This window comes from Vigna angularis, chromosome 4 (genome assembly GCF_016808095.1).
Source record: "Vigna angularis cultivar LongXiaoDou No.4 chromosome 4, ASM1680809v1, whole genome shotgun sequence".
NCBI classification, from domain to species: Eukaryota; Viridiplantae; Streptophyta; class Magnoliopsida; order Fabales; family Fabaceae; genus Vigna; species Vigna angularis.
Window position 1 is genome coordinate 32,231,849 of NC_068973.1, and position 6,000 is coordinate 32,237,848.

A 6,000-nucleotide genomic window follows, 5' to 3' on the forward strand; every position below is an offset into this window, starting at 1 on the left:
TTTATCCAACATCTCATGCATAATATGTAACTCAGTCATATATCATTCTCATTCCATAAAAACGAACGTTCAACATAAATCAAGCATAACAACTTCATATAATCAAAATAACGAACGTTCATGCAAATCACCCTAGAAACATCATACAGTAAAATAACGAACGTTCATACCATCATTTCATACATCATGCATTACTTTCATGCAGCGAAATAACGAACGTTCACATAGCATACATCAAACCAGTTAAATTAAATAAGCTTCCCTTACCTGGAAAATGAACGAACGTTCACAGACGCACACAGACGCTCTCCACAGAGACTCAACTCGCCAACGCTCGTTAATTCACTATACGAACGAATGCCAAAAACTAAAATCAGAACTACCCATTTTGAGGAAAAGACGAACGTACAACATGCATGCATGAAAACGAACGTCAGAGAGGAAGGAAAGGACTTACCGGTTCAGTTTTCACGAACCGAACGTCCTTCTGGAGTACCACGTCGAGCGTCCTTCAGCTGCGCCGAAGATACTGATCGGAGGAGGTGCAGTGGTGGTTCCTTAGAGAGGGAAGGGTGCAGAGAGTGTAGAGAGAAGGAGGAGAGAACTTAGGTTTCTCAGAAAAAAATGCAGAAGAGAGGTGCGTGCAGGGGAAGTGGGGAATAAGTTCAGAGTTCCCACTTGCTGCCGGACGCACGTTCACTCAGGCAGTTGCGCTGGCATCGCACTCCGCCGCTTCTCTGACAGCCCATAACGGACGGTCGACCACTGCACTGTTGCCACGCGTCTTCCACCACCGCGGACGCACGTTCTTCCTGACTGACACACTGTTCTCCACTACGCCGGACGGACGTTCCCACTGTGCTCTGATTCAGTTGGGCGTGCGACAGCTGGCGTTCGGCAGTGGTGTCGGGCACTGTTTGTCGGCCATGTGCACGGCTGATGTGGCGTGCTCTCTTGCTGCCACGTGGACGCCACGTGGACGCACGTTTTTCGAGGCATGACAGTTTACATGTTAATAAATATTATGTATCACTTTTATTGATTATTATACAAGATATTGTTATATTTATTTATTTATATCTAAAACTGATGTGGTTAGTATTTTTTGGAAACATAAAACATTAGGAGATAATCAAACCGGCTACAAGTTGCAACAATAAGATTTTACAGTCAAAAGAAATACAGGAATAATGTTTTTGATAACTTTTTTGAAAGTTGACATTAAACACCAACCTATTATGTTTGACACTCTATAACAAAATTGTGTACGTGAGAGAAAAAAATAGAAGCCATCATGGAGATGATAAATATGCTACATGAAAAAGATTGTCAAAGAAGTTGTGGGCAAAGGCTCCTGACATTGTTACGTTTTAGTTGAATAGGTTATACAAACCAAAGGTTTGAACAAGATGACTTTATTTTTTAAGGTTGGTTTGGATACAAAATCAAATTTACAAAATTTGAGAATCTTTGGTTGTGATTGCTTCTCTTATGTTTTACAAGTTAAAAGGGACAAGTTTGATAAGAAGGTTGAACACAGGGTTTTCCTTGGATGAACAACACTTGCAAAGCTTTCCAGCAGAAATCTTAAGGTTCCTTGATGATGATGTAAACATCTTGTCACAGAGGTACAATATCATTATTTGAGATTTATCAAAGATGCAATATGACTATCTACAAAATTCGAGGAAGTGTTCATGAAGATAAAAAGTTTATTAAAGTTATGGAAGAAGAGTCCAAAATGAGAAGATGGTGCAAAACCCTGAACACAACTACCTATAGGAATAAATACAAGGTAAGATTAATATTCAAAAGAATACTCAAGTTTTCGGGACAAATTTTGATAAACATTTACTCTTGTTGCATGTCTTGATATAGTCAGAAAGTTGCTTGCTTCAACAACACACAGGATGAAAAAATTACCATTTTAGATATGACATTTACATTTTTAAATGGCTATTTTCTGGAGGGATATTTGTAGAGCAACCAAAGAGATTTAAAGTTAAAGGATAAGAAGACAATTATAAGATAAAGAAGGTATTGTATAGTCTTAAACAAACACATAGGGTTTGTTAGGATATAACTGATGATCATCTTCAAAATCATAGATTTGTCAAAAGCTAAGCGAAACTGCATTATATGTGAAAGTGGTTGGTGTTATTTTAATTATGGTTTTTGTCTAAGTTGATGACGTACTTGTGACAAACACTAATGAGAAGTTAATAACAAGCTCAAAGTTGAAATCTGAATGAAAAATCTTGGTTTGATGAGATAAAGACGAAGCTTATATGTAAAAAATTCAAAAGAATTAATAAAGAAGTTTTTCTTGGAGGACTGAAAAAAAAAACATTAATGCACAAACAAACAAAAAGGCAAAATTCAACAAGTATATGATGGAGCCAATAAGGTAGATGAACATCATTACATAAGCTTAATAGATTTTAAGTAATCTTTCAAGGTTGATGCGTGCTAGTGAAGTTCATTTTCAAGTTGTTAAATGATATTTTTAGGATCAATCACTCATCTCATATGAAGTATTTCCATTTTAGAATTTGTGCTTTGTCACGTTTTTGTCTTTCAAAGACGTCTCAGAGGGTGGAAGAGGAAAATGAGTATTTAAACTCTTTCTAGCCAAAATTTCTAAGCGATATGAGACTATTGGACGTGGTAGGAACATAGTTCCTAGTCGAGGTCTAAGGAGAATGATTGTTCATCTTCAATTAAGGGTTTAAGAGACCAATAGTTCTTCTTAAAACCTCGTTATTGACCCTATGGTGGAGACCAAGGTTCCAATTCTAAGTTAGGGTCAATCACCCTTCATCCAAGGTATTGTTCACTTTTGGAGCCTATGTTCCGTCACGATTTTGTTCTTAAAAAGATGTCTTAGAGGGTGGAAGGAAAAAGGAATATTTAAAATGTATTTAGCCTCGACTCCTAAGCGATGTGGAACTATTGGGCATGATATGAACATAAGTCTCCCAGTCAAGGTTTGAGGGGAACGATTATTCGTCCCCATTAAAGGCTTTAAAGGGCTGATGATTTGTTTAGAACCTCATTATCGGCCCCACTTTGGATGTCAAATGTTCTTACTAGGATCTTGAACATGGACCTTCGGACATGTGGTGAGATTTGAGTGGATTGGAGAACCCTGATGTTACTCTTGAGGGTTGAAACAGATGAGGATGTCTACTTGCAAAAGACTCTCTAACACTCAAGTCAGTAAAAGAGTTTAGATCTTTTGAGTAAGAGAGAATGACCAAGGAATGAAGAGATTGCGTTGTTACAACAACTCCCAGCTCGTCATAGGCCAGGTAAAAGGGAGCTATCATACTAGGTAACCATCTTTGCAAAAATACTTCCATATGGTAAAAAAACATTTCATAATGGTTCAATGAGTTTGAGATCAATCATATGCCAAGAAAAGAAAACAACAAGATCGACATGTTGTCCATATTGGTCAACATAAAGAAATTCGACCAACATAGAACCCTCATCCAAAAAACCCTCTAACCACCGAGCTAGGATCATGAGGATGTACTCAAGATTTCCCCAACCACACTAAGCTAGATAACCTCAATCTTAAGTTATTAGACCACTAACATACTCATCGCTGACTAAACCAAAGCAAAGTACATACATATATAGTGATTAGGGCATTCTACAATGTGTAAAATGAGGAAATATTCAAAAGAGGGTTTGTTGCACCTTTACTCAAGTGCCTATATTAGAAACAGGCCCAATATGTGCTTGTTGAGATGCATCGTAGCATATGCAGCATGCACTCTAAAGCTTGATGCATGGTCGTACGAGTACTAAAAGTCGGTTATAATTGGCCTACATTAAGAAAGATATCCATGAATACATCATGAAGTGTAAGAGTGTCAACAATTTGGCCCACTCCATCAGGTCCCTCTTGGAAAGTTGCACACCATTGCTCCTTGGCCATTTATCACATGGGAAATGGACATATTAAGCCCTTTACAAGGTATAGAAAAAGCCAAAAGTTCATCACAAAGATCTCGAGAAAAATTAAAGCCCTATCTAAAGAAAGTCGATTGGCCCAATCAATAACCTCGACAACCAATCCTTCAGCTTGAGCACCAACCTGCTCACCACTTCACTATCAACCTTGGGAATATCCTCAATGTCAACAATAATGACATCATCCATCGCATCCTTACCCATGTGAAATCGAACCAAGTCTAGGTCAGGGTAGATGTGAGCTAGTTGCCTCTTGGCTTTCTCAAACCCTACAACATAGGCGGTCAACCCACCAATAATAAGGTTGACACCCTCCTCATCCAAACGACAACATTAGCTTCGAGATTGATAATTTTCTCATTCAAAAGGGTTAACTCCTCCTAAAGGTCTCAACATTTGTCTCGACCTCTTTGACCTTCGTTACTAAAGTCATCTTCTCATCCTTTAGTTGCTTGAGAATACTAGATCTTATAAGTAGTCTCGATTCCATACATGAACATTTGACACCCATCGAGAGGTTGAAACATACAAATTTAGTATTATTTCATCAAAGTTTGACATAATGTTAGCAAACTTCAACCAGGGATCACTTATGATTGTAGTAATTCTTATCTCAACCTTACACAAAGGATGTGGTCAAAAGTTCTAGCCGAGGTCCAATGTGATCTTGGTATGATCACTGTCAACACTCAATTTTGTCCGGGTTGTAAAAAACGTGTTTTTATTGGTTTTTTTATTATTTTCCTTTTATTTTATTTTACCTTTTGTTTTACTCTATTTTAATGTATTTAGGTCTTTGCTTTTAATTCAATTTCTCTTTTATTTCTTATATTCATTTTGTTTTAATAGAGTTAATTAATCAAAATAATTGAAAAATTGAAAAATAAAATTAAAAATAATGTAAAAAAAAATAAAATAAAATTGAAAAAAAAATAAAAAAAAATAGAAAACGTGGGAAGTGGCGTATGGGAGGCATGTCTGGGAGTGAGGGAGACCAGGTGGTTAGGGGAATATTTCCAAGATTTTTGGAAAGAGAAAAGGGGGAGACCAGGTGGTTAGAAGGGGGATTTTTTCCAAGATCTTTGAAAAAGGAAAAAGAGAGAGATATCAGAGAGGAGAAGGGTTTTAGAAGGTGACAGGAGGAGATCATCGGAGGGAGGCAGAGGATATCAGAAGTGACGAATATCAGAGGAATTCTCAGGTATACAACTTATCCTTTATTCTCATTCTCATGAGGCATGATAAATATAGAATGATAGTGTTTGATAATGCATACGAGGATTGCCTATAATCTGTTCAAAAACATTATGGTGTGTGGTCATCATCCTTCTCCATGACCGCTTGTTATCATCATTGGTCAGCTCGATTCCATAGTTACCATATACATACATAATGTTTCGTTGGAAACCCAGTAAAAAAACACTGCAAAAAACGCTAACCCAGTAATATCCACTTTATTCATTGCACCATTTTTCGTGAAACCCTTACATCCCAAGACTCAAATGGACCCCCTGAAATTCGAAGTCTCCTCCACTGGAATCGCTTTTTCGGTGAGGATGAATGGGACGATGGAGGTGATGGCTTAATACCCCTGGGCAGGCTTAAGAGGAAGAGAGTGGCTGGTTATTTCGTGGTTGGCGGGTTGAAAGTGGTAGTCTGTTGTGTGGTGGTGGCGGCGACATCGCTAAAGTTGTCCTGGTAGGTGATGGTGTCCGTGTAGGTGGCCGTGGAGGTGGCCGAGGAGGTAGACGAGGATAGGCACGGGGAGCCTTATCGTGGCAATGGTGATGATCGTCGTGGAGGTTTTAGCAATGGTGAAAATGATGATGATGGGTGTTGATGACACGAAGGGATCGGAGATGAAGGCGGAGGAAGACCCTCCCTGGGAATCGCTGTTTTCGAAGAGAGAAAAGTGGAGACGGTGGCGTCGTGGCTGGTGGTGGTTCTGGTGGCACGAGTTGTCGCCGGCAAGACCAAGGCCTGTTCTGGTTGAGACGACGGTGGCCGGTTATGGCAGAG